This window comes from Oncorhynchus keta, unplaced genomic scaffold (genome assembly GCF_023373465.1).
Source record: "Oncorhynchus keta strain PuntledgeMale-10-30-2019 unplaced genomic scaffold, Oket_V2 Un_contig_6311_pilon_pilon, whole genome shotgun sequence".
Classification (NCBI taxonomy): Eukaryota; Metazoa; Chordata; class Actinopteri; order Salmoniformes; family Salmonidae; genus Oncorhynchus; species Oncorhynchus keta.
In genome coordinates, this window is record NW_026288788.1 from 190 (window position 1) to 20020 (window position 19831).

General features: G+C 43.7%; 1 pseudogene; it reads left to right on the top strand.

Moving 5' to 3' along the window:
* Positions 1-503: 503 nt before the first annotated feature.
* On the top strand, positions 504-17088 carry LOC127925815 (cholesterol side-chain cleavage enzyme, mitochondrial-like; annotated as a pseudogene).
* The last annotated feature ends 2743 nt before the right edge of the window (positions 17089-19831 follow it).

A 19831-nucleotide genomic window follows, 5' to 3' on the forward strand; every position in this document is an offset into this window, starting at 1 on the left:
ACGTTATAATAGTATTAACCTGTCTCTAACAGAAGAGTAGCTTCTGCTTTTGCACAGCCACTAGATCCTAATAAGAATACCAAACTAGTGATGCAGTGAATAATGTATTGTTGTTATTCACAACTAAAAGTTTCAGCTCTGCAGTGAACCATAGTTATAGCTGGAACCCCACTTCAACATAACACTTATTGGTTTGTGTTGTTGCGGATAAAACACTATTTTGGAATTAGCTTTGCTGAGGGAGCATCTTTCTTATCAGACAAATACAATATGAAACTAACCATATATAGAATCATTTAACATTTAGAATGGGATTTCTACGAAATATGTTTGATTGTAACAAAGGTACAGTCTGCTATATTTACCGCGGTTCAAACATGTCACGTCCTCAGGAGAAGATGAGGCTACTATGAGTGTGAACCAAACCAAAACAAGTGTATTCTACCACAAAATCTTTGAACATAAATTAGCGATCTGCTGTTCTCTGTCATTGTTCCTGGCAGGGAGAAGATAGGCTACTATGATAGTAAACATTGATAGTTTGAGGATGCAGCCATCTTGTTCAAGGCAGAAGGACACTCACCTAAGAGGTTAACGGTGGAGCATGGACTCATACAGAGACTACAGGAACAGGAAATATGGAGTCCTGCTCAAGTACGCACACTGTTCTGTTATATCTGTCAAACAGTTGTTTAAATAAGGACTTTCAAATCAATGTCATCATAAGCTTTCCTTTTGTGATGTTTTGACTATTCTCACTACGGTATTGTAGGCCTGGCAACAGTCTCTTGACTGTTGACAAGAAGTGGAAATGTTAGCTAAAGAGACCCCTGGCTAACAGTTTAGGGTTTACTCCCAAACTCTACTCTGTTATCTCAGATATCTTTTCACATTGCCGTATCTCCAGGCCAGCCCAGTACAAGCTGGCGTGGTAGATGGTAACCAGACCAGGTGTGGCTCCTATAGCGTGGTAGATGGTAACCAGACCAGGTGTGGCCCTATAGCGTGGTAGATGGTAACCAGACCAGGTGTGGCCTATAGCGTGGTAGATGGTAACCAGGCCAGGTGTGGCCCTATAGCGTGGTAGATGGTAACCAGGCCAGGTGTGGCCCTATAGCGTGTAGATGGTAACCAGGTTGGTGTACCTTATAGCATGTATGGTAGATGAGTAACCAGGCCAGGTGTGGCCCTATAGCATGGTAGATGGTAACCAGGCCAGGTGTTGCCCTATAGTGTGGTAGATGGTAACCAGGCCAGGTGTGGCCCTATAGCATGGTAGATGGTAACCAGGCCAGGTGTGGCCCTATAGCATGGTAGATGGCAAATCCCAGGCTAGGTGTTGCCCCATAGTGTGGTAGATGGTAACCAGGCCAGGTGTGGCCCTATAGCGTGGTAGATGGTAACCAGACCAGGTGTGGCCCTATAGCATGGTAGATGGTAACCAGACCAGGTGTGGCCCTATAGCGTGGTAGATGGTAACCAGACCAGGTGTGGCCCTATAGCGTGGTAGATGGTAACCAGACCAGGTGTGGCCCTATAGTGTGGTAGATGGTAACCAGGCCAGGTGTGGCCCTATAGCATGGTAGATGGTAACCAGGCCAGGTGTGGCCCATAGCATGGTAGATGGTAACCAGGCTAGGTGTTGCCCATAGTGTGGTAGATGGTAACCAGGCCAGGTGTGGCCCCATGGCATGGTAGATGGTAACCAGGCCAGGTGTGGTCCCCTATAGCATGGTAGATGGTAACCAGGCTAGGTGTTGCCCTATAGTGTGTAGATGGCAAACCAGGCCAGGTGTGGCCCTATAGCGTGTTAGATGGTAACCAGGCCAGGTGTGGCCCTATAGTGTGGTAGATGGTAACCAGGCCAGGTGTGGCCCTATAGCGTGGTAGATGGCAACCAGGCCAGGTGTGGCGCTATTGTGTGAATCAGGCATTATTGACAGATTTTGTTATTGAGATTTAGTTATTGACACTGCGTTATTGAGATTTAGTTATTGACACTGCGCTATTGAGATTTAGTTATTGACACTGCGTTATTGAGATGTAGTTATTGACACAGCGCTATTGAGATTTAGTTATTGACACTGACACTGCGTTATTGAGATTTGTTATTGACACTGCGTTTATTGAGATTTAGTTATTGACACTGCGTTATTGAGATTTAGTTATTGACACTGCGTTATTGAGATTTAGTTATTGACACTGCGTTATTGAGATTTAGTTATTGACACTGCGTTATTGAGATGTAGTTATTGACACTGCTATTGAGATGTAGTTATTGACACTGCGTTATTGAGATTTAGTTATTGACACTGCGTTATTGAGATTTAGTTATTGACACTGCGTTATTGAGATTTAGTTATTGACACTGCGTTATTGAGATTTAGTTATTGACACTGCGTTATTGAGATTTAGTTATTGACACTGCGTTATTGAGATTTAGTTGACACTGCGTTATTGAGATTAAGTTTTGCTGGTTCTGTAACATTCCAAAACAAAACAATTCACAACAAGGTTTGGTCTTTTTCTCTCTGTAGGAATGGGGAGGACTGGCGGTCCAACAGGGTGATTCTGAATAGAGAGGTGATCTCTCCCAAGGTGCTGGGGAACTTTGTTCCTCTGTTGGACGAGGTTGGACAGGACTTTGTGGCCCGAGTACATAAGAAGATAGAAAGGAGTGGACAGGACAAATGGACCACCGATCTTTCTCAAGAACTCTTCAAATACGCTCTGAATGTAAGTCCGTTTCACCTAATATTTACTTCTGTCTTGAAACCTGTGACCATGTTTTATACACTGACTCATACCAGCACTGTGCCTTGCAAAAGTCTTCATCCCGTGTTTCTCCTATTTTGCTGCATTGTAACCTGTAATTTAAATAGATTTCTTATTTGATTTCATGTAATGGACATACACAAAATAGTCCAAATTGGTGAAGTGAAAAAATTACTTGTTTCAAAAGATTCAAAAATATTTACAACGGAAAAGTGGTGTATGTATTCACCCCCTTTGCTATGAAGCCCCTCCCCTTTGCTATGAAGCCCCTCCCCTTTGCCATGAAGCCCCTAAATAAGATCTGGGGCAACCAATTACCTTCAGAAGTCACACAATTAGTTAAATAAAGTCCAGCTGTGTGCAATCTAAGTGTCATATCTGTCATATGATCTCGGTATATACTGTATACACCTGTTCTGAAAGGCCCCAGAGTCTGCAACACCACTAAGCAAGGGGCACCAAGCAAGCGGCACCTTGAAGAACAAGGAGCTCTCCAAACAGAAAGTTGTAGAGAAGTACAGATCAGGGTTGGGTTCTAAAAAAATATCCAAAACTTTGAACATCCCACGGAGCACCATTATTAAAAAATGGAAAGAATATGGCACCGCAACAAACCCTCCCAAGAGAGGGCGCCCACCAAAACTCACGGACCAGGCAAGGAGGGCATTAATAATCAGAGAGGCAACAAAGAGACCAAAGACAACCCTGAAGGAGCTGCAAAGCTCCACACAGCAGAGATTGAGTATCTGTCCATAGGACCACTTTAGCAGTACACTCCACAGAGCTGGGCTTTTTATGGAAGAGTGGCCAGAAAGAGCCATTGCTTAAAGAAAAAAAAAAAATAAGAAAACACATTTGAAAAGCTCCGCCAAAGGTATGTGGGAGACTCCCCAAACATATGGAAATGGTACTCTTGTCAGATGACAAGAGTATTTTGGCCATCAAGGAAAATGCTATGTCTGAGCAAACCCAACACCTCTCATCTCCCCATGAATATCATCCCCACAGTGAAGCATGGTGGTGGCAGCATCATGCTATGGGGATGCTTTTCCATCGGCAGGGACTGAGAAATTTAAGGAAATTGAAGTAATGATGGATGTCACTAAATACGGAGAAATTCTTGAGGGAAACCTGTTTCAGTCTTCCAGACATTTGAGACTGGGACTGAGGTTCACCTTCCAGCAGGACAATGACCCTAAGCATACCGCTAAAGCAACACTCGAGTGGTTTTAAGGAGAAACATTTAAATGTCTTAGAATGGCCTAGTCAAAGCCCAGACCTCAATCCAATTGAGAATCTGTGGTGCAACTTAAAGATTGCTGTACACCAACGGAACCCATCCAACTTGAAGGAGCTGGAGCAGTTTTGCCTGAAGAATGTGCAAAATCCCAGTGGCTAGATGTGTCATGCTTATAGAGACATACCCCAAGAGACTTGCAGCTAATTATAGTAAAGGTGGTTCTACAAAGTATTGCCTTTGGGGGTGAATAGTTATCCACTCTCAAGTTCTGTTCTTTTGTCTTATTTCTTGTTTGTTTCACAATATAAAATATTTTGCATTTTCAAAGTGATATGCATGTTGTGTAAATCAATGATACAAACCCCCACAAAAATCAATGTTATTTCCAGGTTGTAAGGCAATAAAATAGGAAAAATGTCAAGGGGGTGAATACTTTCGCAAGCCACTGTACCAGATTGTCTCAAATACTGTAAGGTTAACATCTTATATTTCTGCAAATATCTTACTTCCTTAATTAGGTCCATCGCTCCTTAGGGGTCATAGGACATCGATGATGACAACTAATATCTTACTTACTTAATTAGGCCCATCACTCCTTCTGTAGCTCAGTTGGTAGAGCATGGCGCTTGTAACGCCAGGGTAGTGGGTTCGATTCCCGGGACCACCCATACGTAGAATGTATGCACACATGACTGTAAGTCGCTTTGGATAAAAGCGTCTGCTAAATGGCATATATTATTATTATATTATTATTATATATTATAAGACATCGACAACTGGTGTCTTAGGCTGTCGTAATGTACCCTCCTCTACTGTATATTATACTATATTTACCTGATATTATTGCATGTACACTCAGTATTGTACAATGTCTCACATTTGCTGTGCTGTAACGCGGTAGGTTCTGTCCTGTATGGAATGTCTAACCTGTGTTCTCTTATCTACAGCTGTGGGTTCAATGCTGTATGTGAGTCTGTGTCTAACCTGTGTTCTCTCCTCTACAGAGGTGGGTTCGATGCTGTATGTGAGTCTGTGGTCTAACCTGTGTTCTCTCCTCTACAGCTGTGGGTTCGATGCTGTATGTGAGTCTGTGGTCTAACTGTGTTCTCTCCTACTCGATGCTGTATGTGAGTCTGTGGTCTAACCGGTGTTCTCTTTATCTGCCAGCCAGGGGTTCGATGCTGTATGTGAGTCTGTGGTCTAACCTGTGTTCTCTCCTCTCCAGCTGTGGGTTCGATGCTTTATGGTGAGTCTGTGGTCTAACCTGTGTTCTCTCCTCTCCAGCTGTGGGTTCAATGCTGTATGTGAGTCTGTGGTCTAACCTGTGTCTCTCTCCTACAGCTGGGTTCGATGCTGTATGTGAGTCTGTGGTCTAACCTGTGTTCTCTCCTCTCCAGCTGTGGGTTCAATGCTGTATGTGAGTCTGTGGTCTAACCTGTGTTCTCTCCTCTACAGCGGTGGGTTCGATGCTGTATGTGAGTCTGTGGTCTAACCTGTGTTCTCTCCTCTACAGCTGTGGGTTCGATGCTGTATGTGAGTCTGTGGTCTAACCTGTGTTCTCTCCTCTCCAGCTGTGGGTTCGATGCTGTATGTGAGTCTGTGGTCTAACCTGTGTTCTCTCCTCTACAGCTGTGGGTTCGATGCTGTATGTGAGTCTGTGGTCTAACCTGTGTTCTCTCCTCTACAGTCTGTGGGTTCTTCTTATCTACAGCTGTGGGTTCATGCTGTATGAGTCTGTGGTCTAACCTGTGTTCTGGGCCTGATGTTGGACTACATAAACAGTTCTGAACGTCTGGGCCCAACACTTCATTGACTGCATCTGATGTTCAAGACCACTCTCCCATGCTGTACATCCCCCCAGCCATGCTGAGGAGGGTAGGAGCCAAGATCTGGAGAGATCACGTAGAGGCCTGGGATGGCATCTTCAACCCAGAATTTGGACAATACTCATATATCCCTGTGATCCCTGAAAACAGTTGTCAGGGTCAGGGCCAAGGGGAAGTGTCAGGACCCAAGGAAGGTGGGGCCAGCCTATGGAAGGGGAAGGGTCAGGGCCAAGGGAAGGACTGAGGCCAGGGGATGGATAGATTCGGATCAAGGGAAAGAAGATCTGGCCAGGGGTGATTAAGGTCAAGTGTTTGGGCCAGGGGGGAAGGGTTTGGGCCAGGGGGAAGGATCTGGGACAGGGGGGAAGGATGTGGGCACAGGGGGGGGAAGGATCTGGGCCAGGGAAGGAGGGGGACGTTAGGGCCAGGGGGAAGGGTCAGCCAGGGGGAAGGATCTGGGCCAGGGGGGATCCAGCCAGGGTGTTAGAGGCCAGGGATGTGTTGGGCCAGGGGGATGTAACTGGGACAGGTATTAGGGACAGGGGGGATGTATTCGGGCCAGGGGGATGTGTTAGCAGGCCGGTTAGGCCAGGTTTGGTGAGGGGATAAGGTTTGGGCCAGGGGGAAAGGTTTGGGCCAGGGGGAAGGATCTGGGCCAGGGGGAAGGATCTGGCCAGGGAAGGTGGGTTAGGGCCAGGGGGATGTGTTGTGGCCACAGGGGAAGGATCGGGCCCGGGGGATGTGTTCAGGACAGGGGATGTGTTAGGGACAGGGGGATGTGTTAGGGACAGGGGGATGTGTTAGGGCCAGGGGTAAGGGTTAGGGCCAGGGGGATGTGGTTGGAGGCCAGGGGGATGTGTTAGAGGCCAGGGAAGGTTAGGCCAGGGGGAAGGTTAGCCATGGGGAAGGGTTAGTCCAGTGGGAAGTGTTAGGGCTGTCATCTATTTAGGGAAACCAAAGTAAAAGCCAGGAAGAAGACAGTTGTCTGTGATCCGTATGATGCATTTAAGATCCCAGATAACACTGTGCTGGTGCTGTGTCTGTATCAGTACCTCTGTTGGTTCACTGTTATACTGTCCTGATTACATTACGGCCCCCAGCTGACCGCTGTATCCAGAACATCTACAGGACGATGCGTCAGGACACTAACACCCACGGGAAGTATCCAGGAGTCCTGGCCAGCCTTCTGATGTTAGACAAGCTGTCTATAGAGGACATCAAGGCCAGCGTCACTGAACTGATGGCTGGAGAGGGGTAGACACAGTAGTAACCTGTATATAACCTCTCTATAAAACATCTATAACAAGCTGTCTTTAGAGGACATCAAGGCCAGCGTCACTCGAACTGATGGCTGGAGGGGTAGACACGGTAGTAACCTTATATAACCTCTATAAAACATCTATAACAAGCTGTCTATAGAGGACATCAAGGCCAGCGTCACTGAACCGATGGCTGAAGGCGTAGACACGGTAGTAACCGTATATAACCTCTATAAAACATCTATAACAAGCTGTCTTTAGAGGACATCAAGGCTATAGAGGATCACTGAACTGATGGCTGGAGAGGGTAGACACGGTAAACTTGATAATGACTTCCAACAGTAATCACCTTATCCTGTTATTTAGGCCTGGTTCTGTGAGGCTGTATGAGAGATATCCAAGTCAACTGGATTAGTTAACTACCAGAAAGGGTAGACAACCATTTTATTTCAACCCTCACAGGATCAGTTCATGAACAGTTGTCTCTAGTAGTTATCATTCTCTGTAACGTATTTCAGACATCTATCACCCTGCTGGACTCTATATGAGCTTGCCAGGACACCCTGACCTCAGGAAAGAGTTGAGGGCTGAGGTGGCTGTAGCCAGACAGTCTACCCAGGGAGACATGCTACAGATGCTGAAGATGATACCGCTGGTCAAAGGAGCGCTGAAGGAAACACTGAGGTCGGACAGACAAGATGATTGACAAACGATAGCTGATGTTAACGACAATGACTACCTAAACAAGACAATAACTACAATACCAATTATTATAAACCCACAAAACCAGTATACAGTTTTATACATTTTATTTCACCTTTATTTAACCAGGTAGGCTAGTTGAGAACAAGTTCTCTTTTACAACTGCGACCTGGCCAAGATAAAGTAAAGCAGTGCATAACAAACAACATCACAGAGTTACACATGGAATATGGGTGGGTGCTGCTATGGTGACCAGTGAGCTGAGATTAGGTAGGGCTTTACCTAGCAAAGACTTATAGATGACCTGGAGCCAGTGGGTTTGGCGACAAGTATGAACCGAGGGCCAGCGAAAGAGAGCATACAGATCGCAGTGGTGGATAGTACAAGGGGCCTTGGTGACAAAACGGATGGCACTGTGATAGACTGCATCCAGTTTGCTGAGTAGAGTGTTGGAGGCTATTTTGTAAATTACATTGTCGAAGTCAAGGATCAGTAGGATAGTCAATTTTACGAGGGTTTGGCAGCGTGAGCGAAGGATGCTTTGTTGCGAAATAGGAAGTCGATTCTAGATTTAATTTTGGATTGGAGATGTTTAATGTGAGTCTGGAAGGAGAGTTTACAGTCTAACCAGACATAATATAATAATAATAATATAATATATGCCATTTAGCAGACGCTTTTATCCAAAGCGACTTACAGTCATGTGTGCATACATTCTATGTATGGGTGGTCCCGGGGATCGAACCCACTACCCTGGCGTTACAAGCGCCATGCTCTACCAACTGAGCTACAGAAGGACATCTAGGTTTTTGCAGTTGTCCACATATTCTAAGTCAGAACCGTCTAGAGTAGTGATGCTGGACGGGCGGGCAGGTGTGGGCAGTGATCGGTTGAAGTGCATGCATTTTGTTTTAATTGCATTTAAGAGCAGTTGGTGGCCACGGTAGGAGAGTTGTATGGCATTGAAGCCCATCTGGATTGTTATTAACACAGTGTCCAAAGAAGGGCCAGAAGTATACAAAATGGTGTCGTCTGCGTAGAGGTGGATCGGAGAATCACCAGCAGCAAGAGCGACATCATTGATGTATACAGAGAAAAGAGTCGGCCCGAGAATTGAACCCTGTTGCACCCTCATAGAGACTGCCAGGGGTCCACACAACAGGCCCTCCGATTTGACACACTGAACTCTATCAGAGAAGTAGTGGGTGAACCACGCGAGGCAGTCATTTGAGAAGCCAAACAGCTGTTGTCTGGCGACAAGAATGTGATGATTGACGGAGTTGAAAGCCTTGGCCAGGTCAATGAATTCAGTTGCACAGTATTGTCTCGTATCGATGGTGATTATGATATCGTTTAGGACCTTGAGCGTGGCTGAGGTGCACCCATGACCAGCTCGGAAACAAGATTGCATTGTGAAGATGGTACGGTGGGATTTGAAATGGTCGGTGATCTGTTTGTTAACTTTGCTTTCGAAGACCTTAGAAAGGCAGTGTCGGATAGATATAGGTCTGTAAGCAGATTGGGTCTAGAGTTTCTCCCCTTTTGAAGAGGGGATGACCGCGGCAGCTTTCCAGTCTTTGGGGATCTCAGACGATACGAATGAGAGGTTGAACAGGCTAGTAATAGGGGTTGCAACAATTTCGGTGGATAATTTTAGAAAGAGAGGCAGTGATCGCTGACATCCTCGTTGAAACAGCAGAGGTGTATTTGGAGGGCAGGTTGGTTAGGATGATATCTGTGAGGGTGCCCGTGTTTACGAATTTGGGGTTGTACCTGGTAGGTTCATTGATAATTTGTGTGAGATTGATGGCATCAAGCTTAGACTGTAGGATGGCCGGGGTGTTAAGCATGTTCCAGTTTAGGTCACCTAGCAGCACGAGCTCTGAAGATAGATGGGGAGAAATCAGTTCACATATGGATTCCAGAGCACAGCTGGGGGCAGAGGGTGGTCTTTAGCAAGCGGCAACTGTGAGAGACTTGTTTCTGGAAAGGTGGATTTTTAAAAGTAGAATCTCAAATTGTTTGGGCACAGACCTGGATAGTATGACAGAACTCTGCAGGCTAACTCCGCCCCCTTTGGCAGTTCTATCTTGTCAGGAAATTATAGTTATAGTTAGGGATGGAAATTTTTGGGTTTTTGCTGGTCTTCCTAAGCCAGGATTCAGACGTCGCTAGGACATCCGGGTTGGCAGAGTGTGCTAAAGTAGTGAATAAAACAAACTTAGTGGCTTTTATGGTTACAGAAGTCAACAAATGAGAGTGCCTGGGGAATGGGAGTGGAGCGAGGCACTGCAGGGCCTGGATTAACCTCTACATCACCAGAGGAACAGAGGAGGAGTAGGATAAGGGTACAGCTAAATGCTATAAGAACTGGCCAGCCTGAACTCTTTCTAAAGACTGTTGACATCTAGTGGAAGCCCTAGGAACTGTAATCTGGGAGGACTTCACCTTATAATAAAAGTGACAGCCATTGAAAATAGTGGTAGGATGAATTTTATTTTGGGGGGATGGTTTGTCCTCGGGGTTTCGCCTGCCATATCAGTTCCGTTATACTGTATGTTCTTTGCTTCCGTTTGAAACTTTAGTTTTCTTTCCAAATCTACCAATTATATGCATATCTGGCTTATGGGCCTGAGTAACAGGTAGTTTACTTTGGGCACGCTTTTCATCCGGACGTGAAATATTGCCCCTACCCAAGAGAGGTTAAACCAGGTGGAGGTCACATGTGTGGGAGGTGGAACTAAAGGGTTAGCTAATGCGTGTTGAGCAGGGGCCAGAGGTTCACGGTGAAAAAGGCAAGAATCACTAACCAGAACAGCAATGGACAAGGCATATTGACATTAATCACAGTATATATCATGTCATTACTGATCATGAACATGTTTAGTGTTGCAATGTTCTGACTACTGGTTAGACATTAGAAGTGAAGTCACAATGATCACTTCTTTAGAGATGAATTTCAGATATCGCTTAAACATCTATACTCTTCATCTGTTGAGATGCCTGGGCCACCTACTGGTTAAGCATTAACCAAGTCACCATCTTCTTCTGTCCGTCAGGCTTCATCCAGTTGCAGTCAGTCTACAGAGATACATTACAGAGGAAATCGTCATTCAGAACTATAACATACCTTGTGGGGTAAGAGGAGACAACCAATGACATATGGTTGCTACTGTATTTACATTTGATCAGAGACTTTGGTTGATGGTTTGGGAGGGCAGTATGTTATGTGGTGTGTTCTCACACTCTCTAGACTCTGGTCCAGTTGGGTCTCTATGCGATGGGTAGAGACCCAGATGTATTCCCAGACCTGAGGAGTACCTCCCGTCCGCTGGCTGCGGACAGAGAACCAGTACTTCAGGAGCTTGGAGAGCTCCGGGTTTGGACCCAGACAGTGTCTTGGACGGCGCATAGCTGAGACGGAGATGCAGCTCTTCCTTATACATGTGAGGTTCACAGCTCAACGTTTGAATGACTGATTCAAATCCTTAAGAGTCAATCTAAGTAACATATTAAAATAATTTGATCAAAATCTGTCAGTTTAAACTAGAGATATCAGTTTTGTTGCACGGGCTTAATCCATGTCGGCCTTCCGCATCTGCGGTGGAAGGTGGCCGAGCTACAGCAATGTTTGTCAGACCATGAGACATCCCAATTTTTTTGTAGTGTCCGGTGGAATACTATTATGACCCATCTATGACCTCATCTGTATGGGGAGACTCTCACAAACACAGTTGTGCTCTCTAAAACCCCCAGAAGTGTCAGGGGTCATACAAACACATGGAAATATGGAGGTTGTTTGAAACAACAGAAATTACGGGTTAAATATGTGACTGGCCACCTGGATTTGGTCTTATGTAGCAACATTTGAAATTGTGTTTTTTTTCATTGATAAAAATAGAAACCTAGAGCTAGAAAATGGTATATCACACACTGCAGTTGAAGAACAATGGGAAATTAAATCTGCTTTGAAAGTTGATAAACTTGTAACCCCACTTTTGAGAAAATGGCCCTTACTGGAGAGCTCTTCTTTGTCTCCACCCCTTCAGCATCATTTACACCCTGTTAAACCTTAGCCCCACCCATCTCTTTAAGATATTTGCTAAACACAGTGATTAGTTTATTAACCAACCAAAGATTTCAAGACTAAAAGTGGTAAAAGTAGTAGCCTACAATAAGGAAAAACTCCTGGTAAAAATACCCTTCATCTCGTCCTTGGCCTTTATCCTAATCTGTCTTCATCTAGTCCTTGGCCTTTATCCTAATCTGTCTTCATCTAGTCCTTGGCCTATAAATCTGACTTCATCAGTCCTTGGCCTATATCCTAATCTGAATCTAGTCCTTGGCCTTTATCCTAATCTGTCTTCATCTAGTCCTTGGCTATATCCTAATCTGTCTTCATCTAGTCCTTGGCCTATATCCTAAATCTAGTCCTTGGCCTATATCCTAATCTGTCTTCATCTAGTCCTTGGCCTTTATCTAATCTGTCTTCATCTAGTCCTTGGCCTATATCCTAATCTGACTTCATCTCTTCCTTGGCCTTTATCCTAATGGGACTTCATCTCGTCCTTGGCCCTTTATCTAATCTGTCTTCATCTAGTCCTTGGCCTTTATCCTAATCTGTCTTCATCTAGTCCTTGGCCTATATCCTAATCTGACTTCATCTCGTCCTTGGCCCTAACTGTCTTCATCTCGTCCTTGGCCTTTATCCTAATCTGTCTTCATCTAGTCCTTGGCCTATATCCTAATCTGTCTTCATCAGTCCTTGGCCTATATCCTAATCTGTCTTCATCTAGTCCTTGGCCTATATCCAATCTGTCTTCATCTCGTCCTTGGCCTATATCCTAATCTGTCTTCATCTCGTCCTTGGCCTATATCCTAATCTGTCTTCATCTCGTCCTTGGCCTATATCCTAATCTGTCTTCATCTCGTCCTTGGCCTATAAATCTGTCTTCATCTCGTCCTTGGCCTAATCCTAATCTGTCTTCATCTAAGTCCTTGGCCTATATCCTAATCTGTCTTCATCTCGTCCTTGGCCTATATCCTAATCTGTCTTCATCTCGTCCTTGGCCTATATCCTAATCTGTCTTCATCTCGTCCTGGCCTATATCCTAATCTGACTTCATCTAGTCCTTGGCCTATATCCTAATCTGACTTCATCTCGTCCTTGGCCTATATCCTAATCTGTCTTCATCTGTCCTTGGCCTATATCCTAATCTGTCTTCATCTAGTCCTTGGCCTATATCCTAATCTGTCTTCATCTAGTCCTTGGCCTATATCCTAATCTGTCTTCATCTAGTCCTTGGCCTTTATCCTAATCTGTCTTCATCTAGTCCTTGGCCTATATCCTAATCAATATCTCGTCCTTGGCCTTTATCCTAATCTGACTTCATCTCGTCCTGGGATCCTAAATCTGTCTTCATCTAGTCCTTGGCCTTTATCCTAATCTGTCTTCATCTACCAGGCCTATATCCTAATCTGACTTCATCTAGTCCTGGCCTATATACTAATCTGTCTTCATCTCGTCCTTGGCCTTTATCCTAATCTGTCTTCATCTAGTCCTTGGCCTATATCCTAATCTGTCTTCATGAAATGGCCTATATCCTAATCTGTCTTCATCTAGTCCTTGGCCTATATCCTAATCTGTCTTCAAATCTCGTCCTTGGCCTATATCCTAATCTGTCTTCATCTCGTCCTTGGCCTATATCCTAATCTGTCTTCATCTCGTCCTTGGCCTATATCCTAATCTGTCTTCATCTGCCTTGGCCTATATCTAATCTGTCTTCATCTCGTCATGGCCTATATCCTAATCTGTGTCCTTGGCCTATATCCTAATCTGTCTTCATCTCATGGCCTATATCTAATCTGTCTTCATCTCGTCCTTGGCCTATATCCTAATCTGTCTTCATCTCGTCCTTGGCCTATATCCTAATCTGACTTCATCTAGTCCTTGGCCTATATCCTAATCTGACTTCATCTCGTCCTTGGCCTATATCCTAATCTGACTTTGGTGCAGGTCATCTTGTTCTTCACATTACCTTCTCTGGTAAACACACACTATATCAAATCAAATAAAAAGTTGATTTGTCACTTGCAAAGGATACAGAAGATGTAAACAGTACAGTGAAATGGTTACTATAGTACCAACTCATACCACTACCAACCAATACAAACATTGTCATAGTTGATGTCTAAATGTCCAGGTAGCTAAAGTAAATCTACCAGGTTCAATGTTAGCTAGATAACATTAGGTTATAATAAAGAATGCAAATTAATATCTGATTTGAATAATAATATTACTACACAGATCAAACACGTAACCCCCTTTAGCTAGCTGAGCTGGCGAGCGGTCCTTCTGTACCTCAGTTGTTTTGTTTAGACATGGCGCTTGCTAGCAGGGTAGTGGGTTAATCCCCGGGACCACCCAACAATAGAATGTATGCACACATGACTGTAATGGTTCAAAAGCGTCTGCTAAATGGCATTATTATTTATATATATATTATTATTATATTATATTATATATTACTAACGTTCGCGAGCAAGCTAACAGTACACTTTAACTTGCAATGAAAATGCCTTTCTGACAAACTTAGAAACGTATAATATCTGAAAATGTAGCTGGACTCTTACATGGATAAATGCTTCATGGCAGACTGGAACCATTTAACTGCGTTCTGTTTGTAGCTACATCTTGTTCCGCCAGCGTTGTCTCAAGTCACTCCGGTTCACTGACCGTGGCGTGTGTAGAAAGAAGCAAATCACTTTTTTCAACTGATCTGTCGACAGAACCTGCTAAATTCAGGACATAAATGTTGTTTAGAAAAGTATCAAAACTTTTGTAGTTCTCAATGGCTGACGTTATATCTTAACAAAATGGTGCTGTCGAAAGGACTATCAACATTGGTCTGCGTGCTACATGGCAGCCCAATCCAAACTCATCTCTCTGCATGTCCAGCCCATCCATTATCTCAGCCAATCATGGCTAGCGGGAAGGTTCCTGCCTTTTTCCAAGGCTAAACAAAATAGGCTCGTAATTTAACAATTTTATTTGTATTTACAGATGGAATACAAGTTTGTTATTAAAACATATATAAAAATGTTTTATGAACCACAAACTTGGTTACACATGTGTCCTCACAAAAAAAGTGCTTAGATATTAATAATAATATAATAATAATAATATATGCCATTTGCTCCTCACAAAAAAGTGCTTAAACCCTGGCGTTACAAGCGCCATTAATAAGCTGAACTATTTACAAATGGCTTTGGTGTTCGTTTTACATCCCAGGTAAAGATGATTAGATTGCACTTTCACCGTAGCTTGTGCATGTCGTGATAGGCTGACCAGGAAACAAAAGGTGAACTGGCATTTCAGATATCCCCTGTGTTTTGTGCAATGTTTGCAGTTCTTCCTTTTGTCTTTTGGTATGTGCTTTGGATAGTGGCGCTCACCTTGAGTGAGGGGTCTCTTGTGATGGTTGTGAGGTTGCTTTGGGCCCACAATTCAACCATTTCCAACACCAGCTGCTCTCAGAAGGCCAACTGGGAGAGAGGGGTTTGACCTTTTGCTTTGGCTGCTTGACAATTTATAAAAAATGCAATGCATATAGTAAATGAGCTATACAAAGCCCTCAAAATAATTTATTGATCCAGTCCTATCCCCATGAGGTTAAAGTAGATCCAGTCCTATCCCCATGAGGTTAAAGTAGATCCAGCCCTATCCCCATGAGGTTAAAGTAGATCCAGTCCTATCCCCATGAGGTTAAAGTAGATCCAGTCCTATCCCCATGAGGTTAAAGTAGATCCAGTCCTTCTAGAAAGCAATCTTCGTCGGCCTAGTCAAAATTCTCATTGTCCACATCGATCCCCTGATCCGAATTCAACTCAATTATTTTATTCAAAGCTTCTATGTCGGTATGCTTATTCATAGCTGCTTTCTTTTTAGGTTCCTGTTTGATACTCTTAATTTTTACATGTTCTTCTCCTTGAGAAGCCATATTTTATGCTAAAGCGATGAAATCTGTTTACAATGTAATGTAGCATGTGTGTCTCGTCTCTGCGCCGGGTAGCAATAGTTCACATTACGCATTAAAGGTTCTAGTCCTTGCTTTGTCAACCCGGGTCAACTGCATATCCCTGGAAAGCATATCTCATTGGCTACAAGACTGTCAAGGTGCCATAGTAGCCAGTCCTCTGTGTAATGGATGCCTACAGTGCGTAAGCAGAGCAGCATCATATTTTTGATGGGCACTCGGTGGACATTCCATGTTCCCCTGCTTTTTTTTTTTTTTTTTTTTGAAGACACCCTGCTTTTGCAGATAGGGGCTACCAATTAAATACATGCAAATCTAAAAGGGTCCCTAAATAATGTTAGGGGTTAAGGCAGATGAAAGTTGACATGTTCCAGAAGTAATTTCTGCCCAAAAATGCATTTTGATAAAAATGTATGTTTACATTCAAATGCCTCTCCTGTGAAGTGATGTGCTACATAGTCCTAGTTTCCTGAAACGAGTCACATAGGTAGGACAGACACTTAATCGTATTCCTTATGACGTATTTTTACTGTCTTTTTGCCATTTATGTGTTATTCAATGAGTTTCTATGGGCTATAGTAGTAAAAGACTAATTCTATATTTTATTAAATAATTGTTTCCATTTTTTATACTTAAATGGGTCCTAAAATTCTAAATCAAATAGCTAAATGATCCATGGTATGATCATTTTAAAACAATTCAAAATATTTAAAAAAAACTTTGTTCTAACAACTTATTTCGTTTTGATTTAACGTTCATGTAGTTTAAACTACTTTTTTTATTCAGCTATAATTTTTCCTTTCAATAGTACAATGTCACAGGAAGACAGTCATATGGTTGTAACACTGTACCTTTTTCTCTGTCACTGCAGATGCTGGAGAACTTCAGAGTAGATAAACAGCGTCAGGTGGAGGTGCACAGTACCTTCGAGTTGATCTTGTTGCCAGAGAAACCCATTCTTCTGACCCTGAAGCCTCTATAGAGCGGCCAGTGATATCATGAAGCCTCTACACAGTAGCTGGTGACATCATGCAGCCTCTACACAGCAGAGGTGACATCATGAAGCCTATACACAGTAGCTGGTGACATCATGCAGCCTCTACACAGCAGAGGGTGACATCATGAAGCCTATACACAGTAGCTGGTGACATCATGCAGCCTCTACACAGCAGAGGGTGACATCATGAAGCCTATACTCTGTAAGGTCAAAGCGTGAGAAAAATTCGAACATTGTTTTAATAAAACAATAATATAACTGATTAGTTTATCTTTATTTTGTGGTTGTCTGGTACTTTCTAACTAGCTAGGGCCATCTACTTTAGTGCTCCCTGTCTTCCCAGGAGCCCTAATTGGTATGTGAACTGCTGACTGCTCATCATTTGCAGATGATCAACCAGGATTAAGGGAAAGGAAATTTGACTATTGTTGTTTTCGTAATCAGTGGCTGTCTTGGAGGGGGTGGTTTTCTCCTCTCTAGGCAATCATCAATTAGTACCGGAAGGTGTGCTCTTCACCTTTGCAAGGCAATTGGTATTAACAATTCAGTCTCCCCTGTTTTCTCAGGGGCAGCTGTGTCAGTGGCAGTCTCTTAGCAAAGTAATATTATTTTCATCAAACTATGTTTTCTCTCAGTCTTAGAGAATCTGGTCATTGCGGTTGTGGCACAGGTCTACTTGATCCATCCTCAGTTAAATCATCATTGGCCTCATGGTGAAATCCCTGAGCTGTTTCCTTCTTCTCCGGCAACTGAGTTAGGAAGGACGCCTGTATCTTTGTAGTGACTGGGTGTATTGATACACCATCCACAGTGTAATTAATAACTTCACCATGCTAAAGGGATATTCAATGTCTTTTGTTTAAGCATCTACCTTCTTTTCAACCCTTTCAAAACCTCCCTGGTCTTTGGGGTTAAATATGTGCATGACATTCGATAGAGGGACCTTACAGATAATTGTATGTGTGGGGTACAGAGATGAGGTAGTCATTAGAAAATCATATTAAAAACTATTATTGCACACAAAGTGAGTCCATGCAACTTATTATTAAATGTAAATGTAATTATGTGACTTGCTAAGCACATTTTTACTTCTTAACTTATTTAGGCTTGCCATAACAAAGGAGTTGAATACTTATTTACTCAAGACATTTCAGCTTTTCATTTTTGTATTCTTTTTGTTAACATTTGTAGACATTATGGGATAGTGTGTGTAGGCCAATGACCCACAAATATTTATTTAAACAAGTGTCGCTGGTCAAAACCCGTCATTCAATTTATACTCTGGTGGAATGTCTACAGACTGTTGCTGCGACTGTCAGTTTCCTTGTTTGCACAGGACCCGACTTGAATGTAACACGTAACTAGTTGCCTTGAACTCAGCTCCCCTAGCAATTCAACAAGCACCAGCTGCTAAATCAAATCCAACTGTATTTGTCACATGTGCCGAATACAAGTAGTGTAGACCGTGAAATGCTTACTTACAAGCACTTAACCAATATTGCAGTTCAAGAAGAGCTATGAAAATATTTACCACTTAAGTAAAAAAAAGTAATAATATAAAGTAACAATGTCAGAGGAAAGGCTTTCCTCCTATTATATAGTTCCTGGATGGCAGGAAGCTTGGCCCCAGTGATGTACTGGGCCGTTTGCACTACCTCTCTGTGGCTTATGACCAGATGCCAAGCATTTTGCCATATCAGGCGATGATGCAGCCGGTCAGACTCGTGGGAGGGAAAAGGTTTTGTTGTGCCCTCTTCACAACTGTCTTGTCGCGTTAGGACCATGATAGTTAGTTGGTGATGTGGATACCAAGGAACTTGAAACTCTCGACACGCTCCCACTACAGCCGCGTCGATGTTAATGGGGGACTGTTCGGCCCGCGTTTCCTGTAGTCCATGAGCAGCTCCTTAGTCTTGCTCACATTGAGGAGAGGTTGTTGTCTTGGCACCACACTGCCAGTTCTCTGACCTCCTCCCTGTAGGCCGTCTCATCGTTGTTGGTGATCAGGGCTACCACTGTTGTGTTGTCAGCAACACAACAGCAATACCTAGGATAGGATAAGTAATCCTTCTCACCCCCCTAAAAGATTTAGATGCACTATTGTAAAGTGGCTGTTCCACTGGATGTCATAAGGTGAATGCACCAATTTGTAGGTCGCTCTGCATAAGAGCGTCTGCTAAATGACTTAAATGTAAATGTAAATGGAGGGAATACAAGAGGGACTAAGTACACACCCAGAAAGGGCCCCAGTGTTAAGGATCAGGGTGGCAGGCGTGTTGTTAACTACCCTTACCACCTGGCGGCGGCCCGTCAGGAAGTCAAGATCAGTTGCAGAGGGAGGTGTTTAGTCCCAGGTCCGTAGCCAATGGGAACTATGGTGTTGAACGCTGAGCTGTAGTCAATGAACAGCATTCTCACATAGGTGTTCCTTTTGTCCAGGTGAAAGGACAGTGTGGGTGCGAGTGTGATTGCGTCATCTGTGGATCTGTGTTTGGGCGGTATGCGGTGGAGTGGGTCTAGGGTGTCCGTGAGGATGCTGTTGATGTGGCCATGACCAGCCTTTCAAAGCACTTCATGGCTACCGCGTGAGTACCACAGGGCGTAATAATTTAGGCAGGTTACCTTCGCTTCCTTGGGCACAGGGACTGTGGTGGTCTGCTTGAAACATGTAGGTATTAAATACTCGGTCAGGGAGAGGCTGACAATGTCAGTGAAGACATTTGACCGTTGGTCCGTACATGCCTTGAGTACACGTCCTGGTAATCCGTCTGGTCCAGCGGCTTTGTGAATGTTGACCTGTTTAAAGGTCTTGTTCACATCGTCTACCGAGAGCGTTATCACACAGTCATCCAGAACAGCTGGGGCTCTCGTGCATGCTTCAGTATTGCTTGCCTCAAAGCGAGCATGAAGGCATGTAGCTCATCTGGGCAGCTTGTCTCTTGGTTTCCCTTTGTAGTCCATAATAGTAGTCCAGAGCTGGCTCGATGCAGATGTTG